We start from the raw sequence: 24,759 nt of genomic DNA on the forward strand, positions 1-24,759 counted from the left end.
GCAGTTCAGGTTTTAATGGAGGGCAACAGTATTTCTTTGCAATGGTTAACAATACTAGTAGAAACATTTAGAATATGAAATACAAAGTGGGGAAAGGCTTTATGAGTATGAATTTATTTGAATGAAGAAAAATTTCAGTGTTACTTAGGCTGAATAAAGACACAATGATCATTAAGTAATTCTAGAAAATAGAGATAATTCTAGATAAATGATCCTTATAAGATTCCTTTGATTCCTGTTAATTGCAATCCAATACACAAATATTGAAGACTTAGTATGAGCAAATTACTCTTTTTCATATGACAAAGAAGAAAATACTTCTGCCAGTTAACATTTTATAATTCTATGACCTTATGATTCTGAACACCTACGTAAGATATTTTTAAACCTTGACAGTTACATTGGGAGATTTACATCAAGAACCAGCATTATGGAGATAGAATTTGCATGGAGTTCTATCATCAAAGCTTTACTACAAACTGGGGCCATTGGGTCATTTTTAGATACAGACCATTGCTTAGTGGCTTCTCCATAGAGTGAACTGGATAGTCATGTGCCACTCGGCAATTTTCAAGGTATGAGTTTGTTCTGTTTGATGTTCTGTCAATTTCTCTAGCGGACAAGCAGCCAGATGGTTAATTGCCCTTCCTTAAGCACAGACACACTCACAGAAAAGGTGTGAGGAAGGACCCCTCCGAAAGAGGAGTCTCTCACACAGCAGGCTGAGCCGCTGTACAGAGTTGAGATTGTTGACCCACTGATTGTGCCTGAAAGGCTTTTCAGCCACACAAAACCCTGGGCTTCCCCATTAGCATATCAGAGGTGGCACAGTGGTGGGAAATACTGCAGGCAACAAAGGATGTGGCTCAGTGGCATTGTCTCATTGGTGCTTACAGAAGCAGAAAAAATGATAATCGGGCCAGAGTTGCAGTGATGGACAGATGTTGACATATTTTCTTGGGCGACCAATGTCTTCCACTCCCCCTCCATCAGTTGATCCATTCTCAAGACTCCCTACCCCTCCAAGGCACAGTTCCTCAACCAATACACAAGGAAAAGCCACGACACAATCAAAACCTCTCTTGAGCTGAACGAAGACACAGTTTCAGCTTTAACTTGAACCATGCCTGGAAGGGATTTGTCATTTTTCTCAGACTTGAAAGTCTTATATGGAACATAACTCGATGATAAATAGGAGAGTCAGCTGCCAGTTACTAATACCATCATAGAGACTGAGTCACTGTTGATGTCACCGCGCCTCTTTGCAGGATCAGCCATCTTATTATTTTATACTGAAAGGGAGAAAAGAGGTTTAGTGAAAAAGTCACTTTACATTCTTATTGTCCTAAATTATTTCCCATCTCTGAAGTTTGAGACCAGTGTTCTATGCTCTATAGCAATGGCTCTCAACTGGAGGTGATTTTGACCCCCAGGAATTGTGGCAATGTTTGGAGGCATTTTTTTTGTGGTCACAATTGGGTGAGGGGGTGCCACTGGCATTTAGTGAATCGAGGCCAGGGATGCTGCTAAAGATGCTACTATGCACAGGACAGCACCTATGATAAAGACTTATTTGGCTCAAAATGTCAATAGTGCCGAGGCTAAGGAACTCTATGGCCTTCTTTGTGAAGCTAATTTACAAATTCTTACTGAGTCAAATTGCTATTGATAAATGGGCACCTTGAGGCACTTATAGCCCCATGCTCACTATATTGATTTAGAATATTGAACAGTTCTTGACAAAGAACAGGGCCGAAATTAAAATTTCTTGTCCTTGGCTGCAATATTGAAAGATTTTATCTAAGCAGTGGGTGTAAAGTTTGAGAAAATTGTATATTGAGCACTGAGGGGTAAAAATTTTCCTACATGCAGTAAATTGACTTTCTTACAGCCAACAATATGTCTTTTACTTCACGCTCAGCTGAGTCTTAAATATGCTCCAAATGGCATAAAATTTGATTGAAGAATTCTTCCTCCTCACTTGGAAATATTTATAACCTCTTGGAAAATGACACACTGGGACACACTATATGTTGTTCAATTATATATATTATATATAACATTAATTACATATATAATATCAAATTTACATTTAAAGTCACATGTATTAGGTTTGTGTTTAATATCATGTTCGCTTGGCTTAAATTTTTTTTCAGCTCAATATTTACAAATCAAAATATTTGTAATTGTATGTATGCATATATATATGTCTAGATAGATAGATATGTCTAGAGAAACATATATTGTTTTCCTTAGGTGCAAGTTATTCTATCCAGGTAACTACATGTTGACCAAACCACTCCAGATCTAAAGCACTAAAGATTATTGGTCACTGGTTGTTATATCCATTAGTATACAATTTTGATAACTGTCTTTTCCACAGGTTAAAGTAGATTTTGTATGCCAGTAAAATAACTGCGGATGATTATAATGGACTTTATAAAGAAGAATATAAAATGGAGACCAAATTAATTGTCTCAGTTTACCTTCAACTATCTTAAGTTATGGTCTACATGATACACAGTTTTGTTCTTAAAAGTTTTTGATTAAAATTACCCTATTGTATTAGAATTCATCAAGCCTAAAGCACTTTCAAATTCACTTCACTCTCTGATGAAGACACTTTACCATTTGTAAAAATATTTTTGCTTCCTGTAAAGCACAGTGTTATGTATTCTAACACAGTGGTTCCTATCAGAATCAATTGGGTCCTAAAGGCATACTCATTTCTTAGGCCCTGCTCAGACTGGTTGAATCAGAATATAAGAGGATAAGGCCCAGGTATTGATATTAAAACAAGCAAAACAACAATAACCCCACACATACACGCGTGCGCACACACACACTCACACACACGCACACGTCAGGCCATTCAAACATACTGCCATGGTGGGAAGGCTGGCTGAAAACTCAGATCTAAAGCACAGACTATCGTAGGCAACAGAATTGGCAGGTAAACTGGGAAAATATTGCCCCATAGAGATAGTAGGGACATTTCCCTGTTTTGGCCTTGAGGGGAGGTGGAGGGCAGGAATAGCCCAGAAGAATAAGTTTGGTATGCAACAATTTAGCAATGATTCACTTTTTAAATTGCCATCCTGTATGATAAAGTCTTCCTGGGGAACTATAATGCAAGAATGCTGGGATCCAGGTGGGGTTCTTAGTGCTGGCTCTTTCCCCACCAGCTGTGGGTGAGCTCTGTGGGTGAGCTCTTCCTTTACTCTTCCCAGCCTCAGTTTACTCACCTGTAAAATGAGGGGGCTTGGTTATGATTTCTACTGTTTCCGTTCAACTTAGAAAAATAGCTATGAGTCATAATTATGAACTTAGAAAAAAATTAAACAGTTTAACATTGTATATTTTTCATAAATTCATAAAGCGCTGTATGGTAAAATGAAAAAGAATTTATAAAGGATTTTTTGGCAATTTGTAATTCAGACATAAATTTGATCATATCAGGAAAATGGGCCTAGTGTTTTGGCTGTTTTCTACAGCTAAATATATCTCATACTGGAGATTAGCAAATTTTTCTGTAAAGAGGCAGATAGCAATTATTTTAGGCTTTGAAGGGTAGGGCCACAGAAAAGAAAATTGCAAAACCTTTAAAAATATATATCATTAAAAAATGTGAAAAATAGGGCCAGGGACAGCGACTCATGTCTATAATCCCAACACTTTGGAAGGCTGAGACAGGATAATTGCTTGAAGCCAGGAGTTTGAGACCAGCCTGGGCAACACAGCAAGACCCTGTCTGTATGAAAGTAAAAAATAAAAACAATTTGCCCAGTGTGTTGGCACATACCTGTAGTCCCAGCAATTATGGAGGTAGAGGCAGGAGGAAAGCCTGAGCCCAGGAGTTTGAGGCTGCAGCGAGCTATGATTATGCCACAGAACTCCAACCTGGGTGACAGAGCAAGACCCTGGCCCCTGTCTGTGAAAAACAGGTAAGAGCAGGGTTTGATGATCCCTGTGTTAAACAATTAGAACATATATTTGGCTAAAAACAAAATTACTTGCTTTTATATAACAACAGTTGTTAAAAGCTATTGCTATAGGGAGAGATTGAACCCAGGCAATAAGGAGACCTGCTGAAGAAGTTTTTACTCAAAGCCTGCATGGAAGCCACCATCATGTGCCCCCATGACAAACTCATCCTACTTTGCCAGCGACTGGCCCAGTTTAAGCACTGAAAGTCTCAAGTCCCAGGAAATGAGGATGACTGGTTATTTTACATCTGTGACTCTTGGAAAGGTTTCTTTACGGAAAATCTAGGATCAAATTGAAAGGGAAAAAGCTTCAGATGGAAATGCTTTCAGGAGCTTTACCATATAAACAACAGGCAAAGATCCCAGCTGGAAAACTTTAAAGGGAAAAATTGTAAGAGAATATTTGCAGTATTTTTTTTTTTGGCTTGAGCTCAATGGATTCTAAATCTACCTACCCATTAACAGCATCAGTTCAACAGGCTGTAGATGAGGAAAGTGCTTATTCACAAGGTGTGTCAGGTCTTTTTTGTAGAATCAGTTTATACATCCTCTGGATATGATAAATCCTGGGCATTATGATGAAACACAGCCCAACGTTATTACTCAGAAGTTACAGGATTTAGAATTATTTCCTAGGTTTGCCCGAAGAGGACATGTGATGTGAAACTAGCTGTGACCCTAATTATGAATGTAAAGATTACTGGTAGAGACTACCTCTGAAACAATCCAGAATAAAGTAGGAGCAATTTTCTCAACATATTATTATGTGCATCTGTGATATTATTGTAATTTGAATCTTTAAGACTAGAAGCTCAAAGCTCAAAAGGTGATTTTCTCTGAGGAACTTGTCTTGAAATTAAGTACATGAGAAGCTGTGTTATAACCACATGGTTTTCCAGTTGTACTTCATCCAAACAGGAATCCTTCTTAAAATATAAATATTAAAAAGCAGATCTAATACTTCAAAAGAGGATGCCATCAGCTAAAACAAAATCAAGAATATAATTTAGAACCTTTTACAATATTCTTTCGTTTTATTCAGTTTATAGAAATTTTAATCCCGTGTTTGAAGCTTCCAATGTGTTCTTTATGATTCACCCTATTTGGGGTCATAAAAGCACCTTTTGGCCGGGTGTGGTGGTTCTCTCCTGTAATCCCAGCACTTTCGGAGGCCAAGGCGGGCAGATCACTTGAGGTCAGGAGTTCAAGACCAGCCTGGCAAATATGGCAAAACCCTGCCTCTACTAAAAATACAAAAATTAGCCAAGCATGGTGGTGGGTATCTGTAATTCCAGCTACTTGGGAGGCTGAGGCACGAGAATCACTTGAACAGCTAAGACAAAGGTTGCAGTAAGCTGAGATCACACCACTGTACTCTAGCCTCGGCAACAGAGCAAGATTCCATCTAAAATAAAATAAAATAAAATAATAAAATAAATGCACCTTCTTTTCTGGGCTTCAGGTCAACTTGCAATCAAAAGCCATTGCTTCCTTTAAAGCTGTGACTATAGGTAACTCTGTTTAGAAAGTATTTCAGCAGAATTATTGACACTGGAAAATACTCAGCATCTAAATGGGCCTTCTTTCCTTCTGCATGGTATAAAATTGAGGGAAAAAAGGGGAGACCTATTTAGGTAGCAGTTTGATGTTTTAGTTCTACAAAAAACACAGTGACAAGTGTCCTTTTCTAGATGAAAACAAACATTTTCTTTTGCTCTAAAGAGAATGTATGTAGCATTAGGAACTCAAACCACGAAAGTTCAGAATGGTTTAAGTGTTTGTAAGGAAAAGAAAAAAGGACCAGGGGCCGTTAGGGTGCACTGAGCATGGTCTTGGAGGAATTTTAAGGAAATAGAAAGTATTGCTTCACCTCCTTTTTCCCAGAATGTGTCAGTGTGTATTGCCATATAAATATATTAATAAATATGCATGCAATATCTGTGTTAAAGGTTCTATTAGTTCCTACTTACCTACCCCTATTCACTCAAATCCAAAAGACAAGTGGACATCAACTTCCTTTTCTTTTCTTTTTTTTTTGAGGCGGAGTCTCACTCTGCCGCCCAGGCTGCAGTGCAGTGGCCGGATCTCAGCTCACTGCAAGCTCCGCCTCCCGGGTTTACGCCATTCTCCTGCCTCAGCCTCCCGAGTAGCTGGAATTACAGGCGCCCGTCACCTCGCCCAGCTAGTTTTATGTATTTTTTAGTAGAGACGGGGTTTCACTGTGTTAGCCAGGATGGTCTCGATCTCCTGACCTCATGATCTGCCCGTCTCAGCCTCCCAAAGTGCTGGGATTACAGGCTTGAGCCACCGAGCCTGGCCAACTTCTTGTTTCACTTAGTGAAATCAGGAAATTCTTATTCATTTTTCATAACATTTTATTTATTATTATTACTGTTTTGAGACAGAATCTCACTCCATCGCCCAGGCTAGAGTGCAGTGGCACGATCTCAGCTCACTGCAATCTTGACCGCCTGGGTTCAAGCAATTCTTGTGCCTCGGCCTCCTTCATTCTCCTGAATAGCTGGAATTACAGGCGTGTGCCACCATGCCCAGCTACTTTTTGTAATTTTTTAGTAGAGACAGGGTTTTACTATGTTGGCCAAGTTGGTCTCAAACTCCCGACCTCAAGTGATCCGCCCACCTCAGCCTCCCAAAGTGCTGGGATCACAGGCATGAGCCACCACGCCTGGCCCAGTTTTCATAACATTTTAATACATAAATTCCAGTACCACTGGTCGTACGCAAGGTAAATTTTTCTAAATTATTTTCTGAGGTAAACATAAATATGGGAACCTTTTTTTCTTAGTGGATCTTGTAAATAGGTGAGGACTTACCTTGCTCTCCTACAAAACTTTCCAAGGAACAATAGCTAACGTTGAGCCCCGCACAATCCCAACCTTGAGGCCTGAGTCACATGGCCCTGCTGTCCCTGTCCCGTATGCGTTCTACTGCCCCTGTGGATCCAATTCCCGTTTTAAATATTTTTCACATGAGGATCTATTCTATGGCTCCCTGTTGCCCTTTCCTCCTAGGGTCGCTCAGAACCACCACTCCCTCTCATGGTGCCCTGTAGACTGCTTACTGAACCAGAGTCTCTCAGCTAATGCTGGGGCTGTAACTCTGCAAACCTCATTGCCCCATTGCCATCTGACTCCCTTTTGTGGCTCTGCCAATAGGGGGTGCAAAAGGAGGTAGAAGCTTGGAGGATGGATAACTTCCCATTTGCTTGTTGGTCCCATGAATGCCATCTCAGGCAGGCTTCTTTGCCCTGGCCACAATTGGTTCCCATTTCAGCATCATTTTTCAGCCCCTTAAAGGTACCAGCACCAGCTGATTGAGTGAGAGCTGCTTCCTCAGAGGCCGGGGCCCCAGCCCTTCGAGGGTTCTTCTCATCGATTTTAGGTTCTGCTAACCCCAAGTTCTTCCATTTCCCCCTCACCCCCCGCCGCAGGCCTAGGGAGTGGCTGTTGTCTTCAGTAGTAGCAGCTACCTCTGTTACCTCCATGTTCCCACCTTCTCTTTTCAGTCCTCTAATGCCTATTTAACTGAGTCTCTATATTCAATATTAAGATTAAAATAACAGGTGTGTTTCTCCCTTTCTCAATCGCATTTTGATTGAGACTCAGCTCTACTATGGGCCTCTAAGGCTCTGATTTCTCAAACATTCCACGTGGTGATGGAAGGGAGCCTGGTAGCATTCCTTCCCATTTGTCCAGGCTTTACTGTCTCCTTGTTGAGATCTACGTACTTATATAAAATGACCCCCAAAGAGGAATCCTCCTTTTGGGACCCCGCCTCCCCACTCCTCACACACATTTCTACTGCAACTCTGTGACACCTTCATGGATTGACCACACACCAAGGGTTCTGCCCAAGGGTTCTCTTTGATATTTGCTCAGAAAAACCTATCTCCCTATCCCAAATAGCCTGGGCTCCAGGGCATTCTTATCACTCATTCCATCCTTCACAAGATAACTGACATTTTACTCAAGGTGGCTGCTTAGTAGAGAGTTGGCCCCTGCCCAGAAGGACATGCCTTAGCTGATCCAAGGACTCTAGATAAGCCCTAAGATTCCTCATTTTGGCCCCCAAGGCACTTTTTCTTAGATACACTTACATTCTTAAAGCTAAAGTGGACCTTCGAAATTATTTATCATCTATTCTAACCTTTCATTCTAGGGAGCATCTATAAATTATATATTTTTAAAAATTACAATAGTAGATGAATAAAACAAAAAGAAATGGTTAAATAGATAATTCAGAGAATATGAATTTTTTCCATGTCTGATGCTGTAAGGCAGTCAAGAAATCCAAAAGAAATATTTTATATATGTATGCATTTTTTAAAATAAAAATATATACTTTAAAATTTTTATCTTTAACCTGGCTCTACACATTGAGAGTTACCATCTCAATAAATGTCAGGCTCGGGAACTTGTAAATTCTATAGAGAACTAAAGCAATTTTCCTGTAATTATTCAGCAGCTGTCATTCCTGGAAACTGTAATTGCAGTGAAATAGAATGTTCCCAAATCATGATGAGGGGAGGCAATGTTCTGTGATCTGGGGCACGCAATGCCAATGAGGAATACAGCATATAATCTGTGTATCTAGAATATAAAATGGAAATACTGCTAGGGCATATGAGGCCACCATTTGTTCAATTATTCAAAATCTCTTATAATGTTTTGGTCTCTCAAGCATCCATGGCCACATTCTGATATGATTCTGTTTAATCCTCTGCATGTTCAAACCTGATCTCTGATTATGGTATTCTCATCTCTATAAAAACAACCACAAAGTGTGGTTAACAGATAGAAAAGTACCGCTAGATAGGAGGAATAACTTCTAGTCTTCTGTAGCACTATTGGGGGTGGCTATGATGGACAACGATTTATCGTATATTTTCAGCTAGCTAGAAAAGCGGATTTTGAATGTTCTCACACAAATAAATGATGAGTATTTGAGATGATAGATATGCTAATTACCCTAGTTTGATCATTATACATTGTATACAGGTATCAAAATATCACATTGTACTATATGTACAATTATGTGTCAATTTAAAATAATAATAAAAGTAAAACCCCCCCTTATGTACACTGAAAATGCACTTTTAAAAATGAATTCTGAGTTTCTTTTCCCGAGGAATGTAAAACAACAGAGTTGAAAAACAGGGTTGGTTCTCTATAGTTATTTTTAAATATCCTTGTCCCATTTAGTGCTGTGGTTATCTACTAGCTATCTATTGACATATAACAAACTACCTGAAATCTTAGCAGCTTAAATCAGTCAACATCTTTTATTTCACAGTTTCTGTGGGTTAGGGATTCATGAGTACCTCAGATGGGTAGCTCCAGCTCAGGAGCATTCATGAGGCTGCAATCAAGCTGTGGACCAGGGCTGCCGTCATCTGCCTATTTCTAAGTATTTCATTCTTTTAGTTGCTACTGTTAACTGGGTTTTTCCATTATTTTCTTCAGTTTGTTCATTATTAGTGTAAAGAAATGTATTAACTTTTGTGTTGATTTCGTATCCTGCAACTGCTGAATTAGTTTAGTAGTTTCTAACGGGTTTGTGTGTGTAATCTTTAAAGTTTTCTCTATATATATCCATGTTATCTGCAAATAGAGATCGTCTTTCTTGTCAGTCGAAATCCATCATGAAAATAGCACTGCAGAGGACTGATATACCCCCGTACTGGTGGGAATCAGCTGGGTGTGTGACCTTGGACTTAACTCTTCATATTTCTGGGCCTGTTTCCTCACCTGCCAAGTGAAAGAAGGATGAGGAAAGAATGACACTGGTCTTAACTGGCCTTCTACAGTCATTATCTTATCTACAGTCATTATCTCATATAATGTTCAAAGCAGAAGCAAAATTCTAAGCAGTGAGAACAGAGAGACTAAGCAATCAGGAGGACCACCTACCCTGCAGCACCCAATTGTAAGGCAAAGAATCTTATCCCATTCAGCCTTACCATAAAACCAACTGAGTCAGGTACTTCCCAAGTCCACTTGCAGCTGTCAAACCCCTGTGCCTTCCACCAGAAGTGCCCACATACTTTATTTTGAGTTCTGTAGTCCCAGAGAATTGCTTTTCTTTTTTTTTTTTTTTTTTTAACAAAGATCCTTTAAATGCAAACCATTTGTATCATTTCCTTGATTTTCTTTTCCCCTGTGGAAACTAACCACTTTTGTACAGTGACTTCATTTTTAATTCAGGAAAATAAATGATTGGTATGTAGGGCATTTCCGGCTCTCCCTGTGTTAGGAAACAAAGGATCAGGGCCTAGCTAGACATGTACCTAGTTCCATTATTCCTTAACATGGCTATTCATAGAGATGTTCCTGTGCATTTCACCTCGCTCTTTCCTTGTGACCTAGGGTAGTCATAAACCTCCAAAGAGCTGACTTGAGGCTAAGAGTCCAAATTTATTACATCTCAGATAAATGTTTTACGAGGCTTTTGAGAACCTTCTATGGACTTCACTAAACGATTTTTTTTTCCTCTACATAGACATGGATTGTTTAAAAATGTATTTCATATGGTTATTTAAGAGGATGTGTCTTTCTGCTAGCCAGATGATTACTTTAGGATTATAAGTATATTGTTGAGACTTTAGTACATAAATCTCTCAAAAAATTCAAGGAATGTATAGGGCCTTTGGTTGCTTTGTGTACCTTTCCCTTTATGAAGCCACCCTGGTACCCCGACCCCTGTCACACCACCCTGGGGCTCTGATGAATCTACAACTTTGAAGACCATTCTCATGTGCCTTATTGATTGATGGCCTTCTTCTCAAAGCTTCAGGAGGTTGGCGACACATTTTCCACTACGGGAACATTTTCATATTTAAAATTAAAGCTGCAGCACAGTTCTGTGGTTAGAAGAGTAGCATTTTTAACTAAGGTGCCACCAAGTCACACATGATACAGATTCATCACTTTATGGTATTTGCCATGCTTGACAAACAGAGCAAGATACTTCTGAAAACTCAGGCATTGGTTTCTAGCATCTGTCCATGTAAACCCATTTTTTGAAAAATGTTCACATCCAGCCTTCTTTTGAGAGATTGAGAGGTAACAGGATGACTTTTTACCCAACCAAATATGAGGTTCTCTTATGAATCAGGAAGAAGTGTACAATGTTTATTTTAAAGAAACTTCTTATTTATAGCATTTTGCCTACTGGAGTGCTGGAGCTAGCTCACACCAGCCTATAAAAGTTGACTGATTTTGTCCCATGTTTGAAAAAGAAGAAAAACTCACATTATGCAATGCCTACCATGTCCTTTTTAAGATGGTGGGTTCCTCAAAAAAGACATTTATTTTTTTCCCCACAGAATGTATAACCTATTTGAGGAAAGAAGGAAGACTGGAAACACCAAACAAAGCAGTGTAACCTTGATCACAAGACAAGTGGAGTCCAAGAAAGAAAGAAAGGAGTGGGCACATATGGCAGAGACCATGGAAATGCTGGCATTTGGGCTAGGTCTCTAAGGACAGGCAGGACAGGAAAATGGGCAATCAGGTAGAGAGAAAGTCATGGAAAAAGTTATGGTAGGCACATAGAAAGAATAAAATCTACCATGAATAAGAAAAGCAAGCATAGAGCATGTGAGTGTAGTGATGTGGGGAGAGCTTGCAACTATGGGACCCAGTACAGTTTGTGCTGTGTCTCATACACATCATATGTCTTCTTATTCTGATCCTCAAACCGAGCCTGAGAGATGAAGGCTACTGAGGCTTAATTGGTGCAACACAGCTGTATAAGCCTGTGGTCAGAACAACAAAAAAATTGTCTTCTATCCCTGGTTCTGCATTGTCCCACAGTACCATGTTGATTCCACTTATCTGCACTTTAAAGCATGTAATACAGAAAAGCAGCAACAAAAGAGAATTTTAAATGAGTGAATATATTTAACACTTTCTGGTTTACTCTAAATGTGTGGATGATGTTCTAGTTGGCCTTGAATGACAGTAAAGTATAACTTCCGAGTAGGATTGCTTTCAAGAGTTTAGACAGGCTGGGCGTGGTATCTCACGCATGTAATCTCAGCACCTTGGGAGGCTGAGGCAGGCGGATCACTTGAGCCCAGGAGTTAGACACCAGAATGGGAAACACGGGGAAAGCTCATCTCCACATAAAATACAAAAAATTAGCCAGGCATGGTGGCACACACTGTAATCCCAGCTACTTGGACAGCTGAGGTGAGAGGATCACCTGAGCCCAGGGAGGTCGAGGCTGCAGTGAGCTGTGATCACACTACTGCACTCCAGCCTGGGCAACAGAGTGAGACCCCATCTCAAAAAAAAAAAAAAAAAAAGAGTTCAAATACAATTTCTCCGCAAGGCGTCCAACATATCCGAGCCCACAGGCTTACTGTAGTCAACCCTAACTCTTGACAGGAAGCAGAATTATAACCAGAGCTCAATTTCTAAGGAAAAGAAAACACACAACAACTAAAACATAGTGTTATCTAAACCATGAGGGCTGGATTCTTCGGCCCCCTGAGAGTCAACTTTCCTAAAAGAAATATTTTTGTTCTTTTCCCCATACCATATGCTAAACCTCAAAAGGAATAAACAAGAACTGAACTTTTGAGTTTAAAAATTTCCAGTAACTTGAATCTCGTATGGTGTTGAGCGAAAAAATCCAGAGACAAATGGAATACTTCATGATTTTATTTCTCTAAAGTATAAAAAACTAAGCAAAACCAATCTGTGCTGTTAGAAGTCAGCTTTGTGGTTATCCTTGGTGGCATGGGAGGAGGGGGTATGATGACAGGGATCAAAAGAGAGCTTTTGGGGTGTAGATAATATTCAGTTTCTCTGAGTAGTGTTTACACAGGTATGTAAAAATTCATCAAGCTGTCAACCTAGAAGCTGCACATTTTTCCTTATGTATGTTATACTTCAATAACAAGGTACTTAAATATTTCCTGCACCCTTAAACAGGGTAGAGCCAGGATTACGATACTTTAAAAGACAAAGAATGTTCGACATTGGAAAAATGTTCTATGACAATAGTGTGTAGTATTGGAGGCCTGGCTTGAGCAGATGTTAGGGTAGAGCAGTCTTAGGAGGTTTGAAGGAAAGAAGGCCAGGTAAACAGAAGCACTGGTACATTCCATCCTTCCAAATGAGTGCCAGAATCTAACTGAAGGATACTTGAGACAATTAGAGATATAATAAAAGGTCCTAGATGGCATATAATAATATCCAATATTATAATGCAACAAATAATATCAGAATCTGGCTCACCCTGGGGCTATTTTCTCATAATTCAACAAATTGGTTGCCCCTGGAAATCTTAATCCAGAAGGAAATGATTTTAGACAAAGAGAGAAAAGGCCACACTCATATGAGGTAAGTAAAATAGACATTTTATTTTTAGTCATTCAATGAATAGGATACAATTTTAAAAGCAGAGTGTAGGGCCCCTTGAATTTCACTCACTGGTCACTCTTCATAATTGTAGCAGATATACAGGATCATTAAATTTTTGAGCAGAAAGTGGTATATAATTTAAGAGACATACTATTTTATCCCTTTTCTAGGTTTGCTAAGCCTCTACTTATGTCAAGTCAGCTCATCATCAAGTTCTATACCATGTTAGGTTAAGCTCTTACCTCCTATCCAACATTTTCTTCTCCAAGTTATGCCTTGGAGCAAATGTCAGATCTTTTTCTACGCCACAGGGCCTACTGGTGATCTGGTGAAGCCTATGGACTCTCCCCAGAGCAAGTGTTTAAATCCATAAACGAAAAGGCATGAGGTTACACAGAAAACCACTTTTACTAAAATTCAGTTCTCAAAATACTTTAAAACTTTAATATAGCAACATATATGCTTCTTAGAGAAAGCATTACAAACAAGAGCCGCCTGAGGTCTAACAGCAATTGTAATTTCAAAGTGTCGATGAGAACAAATGAATTTTTGAAATATCTGCAACAACTCTATGGTAATTTTTTAAAAATCTGTGACTTCTATCGATGAAAAAATTACAAGTATTGATAAAATTCTGTGTATGTTTCATGCACGCTTGAAAGAAATGCTAAATGTCAGTTAGGGGTTGATGAAAGTAAGGATCCATCCAAGCCCATAGATACAATGGATTCCACCTACAGACTCAAGATCTGTGAATCCCAAGCTAACAATCTCTGTTTTAGAGCATGTTCTTGGCCTATATTCAGACTTACTAGCCATTTAACAATAACATACTTGATTTTGGTAAAATGGTTTAAATTAGTGTGTAACATATAGTCCAAGGTTTCCCAAATAAAGAGTTTAAATTTTAGTATAAAGAGAAATTGTGCCTCTGAAAAATAAGAAGAGTTATCTGTAATGACCCTGCTTTACATTTCTGCCCACATTGATTTTTATCTGTATTGACAGTAACTATATTAACTTTTGTGGCTTGCATATATGGCTTCTCTGCCTTTTCTTGATTTTAGTTTTCCACTGCCATTGTATGAACCCAATTTTATGGGTTTCTTTTACTGAAAGCCATCGTGTGTCTGCATGTGCATGCACGTGTGTGAGTGTGTGTGCATGCTTAAAAGGTGTGATGTAACTTTGGGAGGCCAAGGCAGGCAGATTGCTTGAGGCCAGGAGTTTGAGACCAGCCTGGCCAACATGGTGAAAACTCATCTCTACTAAAAATACAGAAATTAGCCGGGTGTGGTGGCACACGCTTATAATCCCATCTACTTGGGTGGCAGAGGCACAAGAATCGCTTGAGCTCAGGAGGCAGAGGCTGTGGTGAGCCGAGATCACGCCACTGCATTCCAGCAGCCTGGTTGACAAAATGAGACTGTGTCACACACACACACACACACACACACACACACACACACACAAAAGGTGTGATGTAAATACATAAATAAGAGTCATTGTCCTTTGGTTGCAGAGCCACCATGAGGATCTGGGTCTCCAAGGCCTTCAGATCCGTGCTGTTACCTAAACCCCAATATCTGCATACTCCTTGTCAATGTCATGTTTCCAAATATTTGCAACCCCTGGTAAATACCAGACATAAGATCTAGAACTGGCTTGTGTTGTGATTGAATATGGATTTGTATTTATGTGAGAGGGGTTGATCTCCAGCAGAAAGGAATTGCCTTTTAAAAATACCTAAATATAGAATAACATTCAGTATGCTGGAGTGTTGCACGCCTGTGGCCTGTCATTGAAGGGCAGCCGGAGGGTCTGGCAGGACTCATCTTTGGCAACAACATAATTTCCTCTCGCATTTTAATCTCCCCATTCTCCATTTAAATGAATTTTTTTTCCCTGTACTAATTTTATTTTTAAAATTCTAGGCTTGGGGGAAAATTAGAAGAGTAATATATTCATTATTTTTAAAGATAATCAACATCCTGATTTATTAATTTTATGGTATTGTCTGCATGATGTATAACAAATCTATTCTCTGGATTGGAAAGGGGCCTCCCAGGGAAGCCAGAGAGAAAAGATGGATGATATCATGATAATTTTCACTGGAAGATTGCATGATAATTTTCTTGGCCTTTATTTAGCAAATGCTGTGGGTGTGCTGTTTTTCACTGTTCAGCTTGAGAGTGAACATGACAATGGAATGACTCCAATTTAGAAGAAAGGCCTTCCTTAAACATGTTCTCCATTCTTCTGCCTCTATGACAGTGACGTGATAGTACCTGATTCCTCTTTAGAGGTAAGACCACCCTTAATTATTCTCTCCATCCTTCTGTCTCTACAGATGAAGCAGAAATTACATGAATCATTGATAATGTGTTTCTCTTACAATCATCAAAGTCAGGTCCTTAAAACTTTGGGGTCTGAATGCCCACCCTTGCCAGCCAGCAAGGGCACAGGATCATCCTCAAACACATTTAAATGGTCTTCCCTGGAGCCAAGGATTAATAAACCTGTTAGAGTCCTCCAGACAAGTTCATGACTACAGGTAGACATTTTAACAGTTTTGACAAAGGAGAGACAAGACATTGTCTCCCTATCACTTCCTATATCTGTTGTATTTAAGGCTTACTGGTTTAATGTTCTTTTCCTCTATTGTAGCCTACGCTCCTTGTGCCTCATGGGTTCAAGCCTCAACATCTTTGCTCAAATAGGCCTGACACACTTGAGCAGATAAAAATCTAAATTGGAGACCTAGGACCAACATCCATGAAAAATAAGGCATAGGCTCACCTATCAATGCCATAAATGCAATCAGAACATCAGTATACAAGTCCTGAAGGAATGAGAAATATCAGGCAACTCTCCTTATTCTATCTAATATCCTTATTCTAACTCATCCTCTACATAATTGTCCCCAAAAAATCTTAAAACTTTTATTTCTCTCTTATTTTCCACCCTCCTGTTCCTTTTGCGTATCACAGAGTAATAACACTGAACACTGATGGAGAGCTGACCATCACTGGGTATTATCCTAAGTGCTTTACATTCATTACCTCATCTAATACTTGCAACAGCTCTCTGGGGTATGTGCTGCTCCTATCCACATGATTCAAATGAAGAAATCAAAGATTAGAGAGATTAGATAAAATGCTGTGGAATTCATAGTACTTTTCACCAAATATTTCTATGCCTCCACTTTCAGAGAACATGCTAGGCTTGCACCTTGTCTTTGGCTGACACCATATTCACTGAATATGGCCCATGAGATGTTTGTGGAAGTGACAAGTGTCATTTCCAGGCTGAGCACTGATTGAAGCCCCACGACTCTTCAGGGCTCTCTTTTCCCTTCTGATGGTGGCTGCATTAGCAGACTGAATCTCAGAGTGAGGAAACACGAAGAGAGCTCCCAGCTGCCTTGCAATGTTCATGTCGTGTAAGAGATAAACATTTGGGGCTGTTTGTCACTCTAGCATAGCCTATCCTCTCCTGACTAATAGAGGTGCCTCCTATATTATATGGCTGGTCAATGGCAGAGATGATCTGACCTTAGAGTTCAAGCTCTCAATCAGAATGATATATTATCTTATTTAACATTAGTCATGTCAATCAGATTATCTCAAGCATTTAAACAGAAGATAACAGGAGAGAATTTCATAGCAGTGAAATAAATGAAAGAGAGTCAGACGGAGGGAAGATGCAGGAACTCTTGAAATTGAAGAGTGGTAGGGAGAACTGATCATCCCAGTTCCCCTGACCCTGCCAGTTCTCCAGGTATGTTCCAGTCTAGGGGCACGGATATGGGAGCATTTGAGGGATCTCATGAGATTTGTGCCTGCATAATTGTCACATTTTCATCCAACAGAATTTAATGAATATAGAACCAAACACATTGTATTGTCTTTTGTTTTTGTACAAGACATAGTTTTTAAAGGACATTTTCTTCTTCACTTGAACATGAAACACGGCATAAAAGCAAGCAGGGTATATGATTATTTCAATAAACAGTTTCCTCATTTTCTCAGATCTCATCTTACTCAAAATTCCTCAATAGTTCTCCATTGCCTATGAAATAAAACCTAACCTTATTAGCATGGACTAAACACACCTGGGATCTGGCTTCTGACTCATCTGCCCCCATCCTTTCCCATTACATATTACACCCCAGCAGCACTCATTAATAGTAATGCCCTCGAAATGCTATGCTCTCTCCTGTTCTTGCATCTTCACACATAACATTTCCCAAAATGACTTCCCTGATTTCCATACCTGTAAAACTCCTATTCATCCTTCAAATGGTAGCTCAAAGCCATCATACCCTATCGCCCCCAGACCAACTACCTCTCCTCTCCCCTATGCTCTGAACGCTTCTTATATGTCTATCAGCAGAGGGTCTCAACCTTGGCTACATACCTTGTGAGATAGGAATAGCACTGGGTAGTTGCAGGAGGATGGAAAAACCCAGACAACAGCTAAAACAAGAACTAGGCAAAGAAATCACAGGATAACAGAAAACCCCAAATAAGGGAGAGAAAATGACAAAAATCTTGGTCAGGGTGACATGTCCATGACTCTTCTGGGCAAACCAACATAAGGGAGAAAGGGGGAGGTAATGGGGAGTTGGGGCAGGGCTGAAATCCCCTTCTTTTCCAGAATATCTAATGATTATTTTACCCCTTAATTAAAAAAACACCCCCAAAATTAGAAATCCATACTCCATTGTGGGCAACTCATTCTCGTGAGCACACCTACACTTCTTTTTTTTTTTTTTTTTTTTTTGAGATGGAGTCTTGCTCTGTTGCCCAGGCTGGAGTGCAGTGGCGTGATCTTGGCTCACTGCAAGCTCCGCCTCCCAGGTTCATGCCATTCTCCTGCCTCAGCCTCCCAAACAGCTGGGACTACAGGCGCTCACCACCACGCCCGGCTAATTTTTTGTATTTTTCATAGAGATGGGGTTTCACTGTGTTAGCCAGGATGGTCTCGATCTCCTGACCTTGTGATCCACCTGCCTTGGCCTCCCAAAGTGCTGGGATTACAGGTGTGAGCCACCACGCTCGGTCACTTCTTTCTTAAGTGTATACCTTTGCTTTGCAATAAAAGCTTCTTGTCTTTCACATAATTCCAACTCATGCCCAAATTCTTTCTTGTGACAGTGTCAAGAACCCAAAAAACTGGCTGGGGCTGGGGTCTCACTGGTGTCTCACAGTATCTTTTAAAACTCCCCAAGTGATTTTAATATTTGAATACTACTTTATTTCTTCCCCAAATTGAAGACTCCAGACAAGCTATAACCATGCTTTTAATCTCTTATAAGCCTAGTGCCTAGCCCTATATAGGAATAAATACATAGAGCTTGAGCAATAACTTCTCTCACAATATTTTTTCAGTCACTAATGAATTCTTTAGAAAATAACTCCTGAGAGTAGCAAAAACTGCTTAATTCAAGTTGACCCATTTTAATATTTTTAATATTTCTACCAGCAAGTTTAGTTTATGTTTCTAAATATATCTGTCTTTGACAAACCATCTTCTATCACACTGAGAGAGGAAGGGAAGCTATCCCTCCAGAACTGCTATTTTTAAATGGTTTTGATATATCTTATTTATTTAGCAATATCATAATTAGCAAGTTAGTTGCTTTCAAAAGTAATCATTGCCTGAAATGGGGATAACATGGGTAATTACCTAGTAGTGTACCTGGTCCATGCTGTCAACAAAAAGAGTCAAACTCTTTTTGACTGTTCCATCAGTCTTAAGGGCTCTGTTTTAATGTTAATGCTGGTCAGCTGTGCCTGGATTCCAATGGGAGGAGGGTATAATGAGGCATGTCCGACCCCTACTTCCCATCATGGCCCAAACTTGTTTTTTAGGTTAACTTTGGAATGCCCTTGGCCAAGGGGAGGGCCCATCAGTCTATTGCATGGCCTGAGTTTTGGTTTACAATGCTGTATGCTCAGTAATGTCAGCTGTTATCATTGTGTACTTCCTCTTTCAGGAAGGGCTGCCTTATTAAGTCACCTCACAGGAGGGCATCTGTAGATAACACTAAAAGAGGAAATAAGATGACTTGCCAGGTGCTTTCTTTCATTTATGCACAGTCCATGAGATTTCCTGACCTCTTTCATCACAAACAAAGAGGTGTGTGTAGCTTTAGAAATTTAATGGACATGCTACCCATGTCATAAAGAAGAAACTGTTTCAGTTGTTTATCTCTTCTAACTCCATTTGGCTACTGCTATATAGGGCCTGCTTTACTAGACCCTTGTTTTTTCCTCAAATCTCTGATTCTACATTTACATGAAAAGCCTTTAGACTGATTGCTCTGAGATTAGCCAACTGTTTCCTAGGTTTGATCACACAATTCCACTCCTACACAATTCCTTCTCTCCTAGGTCTTGTGATTCCTCATCCCCAGCTGAGTCATTCAGTTGCAATCACATTTAATTGTCTCCACCTGAGTGGCTTTTTCTTTGGGCAGCCTGCCTTTGTCAAGCAATTGGAGGCAACATTTATTTATGCACATAGCATTTCTAAGGATCCATAGTACAAAGTGACTCTTCCAGATGAAGTGACAGCTCTCCACATGATAATGACAGTGACATCTAAATTAGCTGCAAGTCTCCAGAAACAGGCATATTTCAATCTAATTTTTATCCAGCTCAAGATGAACTTAAAAAGTTGTTTTCAACCCTTGGTTTCATACTTTAGTTAATACCATGCATTAATTCAATAAGGTTTTTGTTTTATAGTTATGTCTTCAGTAGTGGATTTATAATTATGACCATAACTTTTCAATGACTAGACCTTCAAAAATTGATAAAGGAGGCACAGAAGAACAAATCTTCTTGGCATAGACTAGCTAGTTGTTGAAAAAACCCTTCTCCTCTGCCTCCTGGGCACCCAGCCAGTCTACATTTCCCAGCTGCCCATGCAGTTAAGTGTGGTCATGTGACTGCATCCTGGTCAATGGAATGCTGACAGAAGTAAAATGAGTGACTTTCAGGTCTAGCCCATTAAAAACCTCCAGGCACCATCCTCCATGTTCTTTCTCATTGGCTGCTGATAGCAGCAAGAGGCAGACAAATGTCTAGGCAGATAGGGGCAGGTCCCTGGTGAAACCCCACCTTCAAGCCAAAGACAGTTTAAAGCCTGAAGGCCAAGTTACAAGTCAAATCCACGGACCAGATTGAGAACCTGTCTTCCCATTTGGTGTGCTTTCCTTTGATTTATCCCCACCTTTCACTGATTTTACATATACCTACTCTTCCCTTATTGTTTTTACACTATGCCCACCTTTGATTGGTGCCTTCGTTTTAACCTTTTTTGCATACTCACACACCAACTAAATGTTGCCTTTTCCCATACTACCTATGGCCTACCCCTCCCCTATCCTGTGCCTATAAAAAACCCAGACTCAGTCACACTGGGGAAAGAGATGACCTGACTTTGCAGAAGAGATGATCTCACTTTGGGGGAGAGGTGACCTGACTTTGGGGGAGAGACCACCTGACTTTGGGGGAGAGGCCAACTGACTTCAGGGGAGAGATGACCTGATTTTGGGGGAGAGACAATCTGACTTCAGGGAAGAGACAAATCAACCTTCCCATCCCCTCTCCACTGAGAGCTGTTTCGTCCCTCAATAAAATTCTCTGCCCTCATCACCCTTCAACTGTCAGTGTGACCTCATTCTTCTTGGATGTGGGACAAGAGGTCTGGACCCACTGAATGTGGGTACCCAGAAAGGCTGTGGCACTGGCCCTCTGCCCTCACCAGTGGGGGGCAGCACCCCACACAACAGAAGCAGTGGTGGGGCCAAACCAGTCCCAGAGCCATGCTGGTCCTGGAGCTGAGGGCCAGAGAGGGCCAAGAGGCTGACTAGCTGCTAACATGCTGCAGTCCATCTAGAACAAAAAGAGCTAATTAGCAGACTGTAACACCCACTCTGGGGCTTTGGGGTCACAGGCACCCCTGCCTTTGAAACTAGGCCTCATAAAACTTAGAAACTAGGCCTCATATAGAAAAAATTAACACCAGGTGGCTCTGGATAGGGTCCCACCCTGCCTCGATAGGGACCCACCCTGATAGGGTCCCACCCTGCCAATTCCGGGAAACAACCTCATGGGGTCCCACCCTGCCAATTCCGGGGGTCCCACCCTGCCTCGAAGTTCCCGGAATCAACAACTCCAGAAAAAAAACCTCATAAGGTCCTGCTCTAACCAATTAGCATAAGACACCTTGCTCAGGCCATAGCTAGACCCAATCATTTTACGCCTTAAGCTTTGTTTGAATTTTGCGCCATAAGCTGTGTTTGAACTTGTGTTTGCCTATATAAACAGCCTGTAACAAGCAGTCGGGGTCCCAGGGCCAACTTAGAGCTTGGGACCCTAGCGCGCTAGTAATAAATAACCCTCTGCTGTGAATCTCGTGTCGGTGATCCTTCGCGGCGACCCCTGCCCAGGAGAGAATCGACAGTTCGGTTCCAACACCTTGGTACCACCACATTCCCCCTGGGGCAAAATGCCTGGTCTGGCAGCAGGCCCTGCATGGAACTTGCTTCTGTGTCAGCACTTGGAGTGGCCAGTTGGACCCTGCACTCACTCACTCATATGTTCCCTCCCACTAGGGGCTGAGGATGCAGTTGTTGCAGCTGCAGGAGTTACAGGCTGGAACACAAGACAGATGTGGCTGGGTGGGCCATGTAGAGGGCATGCCCCCTGCTGCAAGTCTGGCAAAGGGGCTGAGAAAAATCCTGTGTCACCGTGGCCTTGTAAGTCCTATGTTAAAAAATGCAAAGCCACAAGATGCAAGAAGCCTGGGTACCAAAATTATCACTTGGAGGAATGTTACCCATCTATCAAGAATGCCTCTCTTGGACCTTACATGAAAAGGAAATACATTTCTATTTTCTTAAACCACTGAGATTTGGGGTTTATGTATTATTGCATACTTTTACCTTAACTGGTAAAGATAAATGCTGTACTTCTTAAAATAAAGTACTATTTTTCCCCTAATAACAGGGATATTTTCATTGTTTACTATTTGGAAAATACTCCATACTAGGTGTTAATGTCATCTGAAATATTTTTTAGGAATAACTCTCTGGAAAATAACTTTGTTAGTCATAACATTCTTTTTCCTGAACATGGAAGGTAAAGGAGGAAAAAACCTCAACTGAGATGCGTTATTCTAGGTTAAGTTCTAGCAATGACTCAGGTTATTCTAATAACTAAATTAACTCAGCAAATCAAGGAATTTTGGGAATTGCAACTTTCTCAGGCCTCCAAGCCATGATACAGTCAATGTTTCAACAATAATATTCTACTTTACTACTAGGACACAACTTGGGCTTTGCTAGAAATTTTCTCAATATATTTCAGTACATATGGAACATTTTAAATTATTTCTTATATAATATTTCTAGCACTTTGAGCAATTTATTTGTGATCAGGGCAATCTGGATATGAATACATTACAAACTACTAGGAATAAAAGTCTGTCTGTTTTATGTATGATTATATAGAATTAACTAGCTGGTGTTCATCAGACATCAGCTAAGGTCATCCCCACCCACCCCTTTGTAATTGACCTGAAACTCACTTGAATTCCCAAAACTTGATTAACTCAGTTTCCTCAAATATCCCAAGCATTTTCATATGATAGTACAATTTAGTGAACGAACATTTGGAATGACAAGGGACTCTCTATACTAAAAAGCAATAATTTAAAATACGATTATTATTTATTCATATATTAAAGAAAGAACTGTGACTTTCATCTCTTCTCCTCTCATATTTCAGCTCTCTTTCAATTCCAGTTCACGTTACATATAAAGAATTTGAACTATTTCCTTGTTTCACTATCTCCTTTCAGATCATGTCCTCAGAGTTTCATTGTCTACACCTAAAGCACTCAATCAATGTAATCCTAAATAAAGCAGCTCCAAAGGCTCAGGTGACATCTGTTAAAATAACTGCCCTTACACACACACACGTGCAGTTTCCTTGGTTTATGGTTCCTGGTGATTCTGAAACACTTAGTGAGAGAAACAATGAATTTTGAACATAAGAATTAACATACACATTACACACATACCTGTGAATTGTGAATCTTATTAAAATGCAGAGTCTGAGTCTGTAGTCCATTCTGGGGTGAGATCTGAGATTCTACATTTCCAACAAGCTTCCAGTTGATACCAATGCTACCAGCAGTTGGGCCACAGTTTGAGTACCTAGATTGTAGAACATTCAAATATTCATTGTAGGGTAGAAAAAAATCTCACCCATTGTAAGGGTCATGGCTGTGGCATCTATAATACAAGAGAGATTAATGAAAGAAAATCATACAGATCTGTTTAATATAAATTTTACATGACATGGGAGTCTTCAGAAATGAAGACTTAAAGAAACAGGGCAAACTTTTTATAGATAGTTATGCGTAAGTATTATTGGGGGACAAAAGGGTACGATCTTGTGAAATTAAATCATTCAGACTTAAAGCTGTTGGAAATTTAAATTATTTTGAACTTTGAGAGGAATGTGACTATGTGGCATGAGTCATGTAGCATGCAGCTGCAACTTCTACTTTTTCCTGCAAATGATTAAGAAAGGCCTTGTGGCACCAGAGATAAGACCCCCTTCAGATCATCACCCCTCCTCGCAGAATGTTAAAGCAACCTACCTTGGAATGTAGCAAACTATAACCAACCAAATTGCTATACCATATATATTGACCTTGTATGGAAAATGTTGCAACTCTGTTAACTGCCTATGTAAGTGAAACCTTAACTTCCCCACTTTAGAACGCTGACCCATTCTTTCATCGTCAGTGTTTCTGGGTGTCTATCCTCAAGCTTTGCACTCAAATAAACTCGAATAAGCACAGTTGATTATATTTTCTGAGTCTCATTATTTAAGGTTGACAATCTAATGGTAATAAACTAGGGGGAATTTAGCAAGGCATGTTTGTTCAGATTCTTTTTTGTGTTCCCGTGTCTTCAGAGATAGGGGCATTCCTTTCCTCAGGTATAGAAAGGACACCTCTGGAATGAAGGTTTTATGGCCTACTTTAGAGGAAGGTCAGATAATTCTTTTATGGCCTGCTTCAGGGGAGAACAGTGAAAGAACGCTAAGAGTAACCTTCCTGCTTCTGCTATTATTTTAAATGCCAAGGTGCCATTTTTGGGGGTAGCATATCCTGAACCCCATAACTATCCATTTGCTGGTATTGTTCTGGTCACCTACGAATCACCTGGAGAAGAAGAGTGATTAGAAATACAGTCAACTGGACCCTCTTCCTTAGAAGTTCTGATTAGGTACAACTCTTTAGAAAACTCTTTTGATGAACCTAATGTTGAGAACCTCTGATTAAGGCTTCTG

At 40.1% G+C, this 24,759-nt stretch overlaps 1 long non-coding RNA gene across 1 annotated transcript; it reads right to left on the reverse strand.

Moving 5' to 3' along the window:
* LOC135969088 (uncharacterized) lies at window positions 1–23,673 on the reverse strand. Its single transcript, XR_010584169.1, has 2 exons — window positions 23,477–23,673; window positions 1–1,292 (listed from the first exon to the last, which is right to left on the reverse strand). It is a non-coding gene; the product is annotated as an uncharacterized lncRNA (long non-coding RNA).
* Window positions 23,674–24,759: the final 1,086 nt, after the last annotated feature.

Source organism: Macaca fascicularis, chromosome X, assembly GCF_037993035.2.
Source record: "Macaca fascicularis isolate 582-1 chromosome X, T2T-MFA8v1.1".
Classification (NCBI taxonomy): Eukaryota; Metazoa; Chordata; class Mammalia; order Primates; family Cercopithecidae; genus Macaca; species Macaca fascicularis.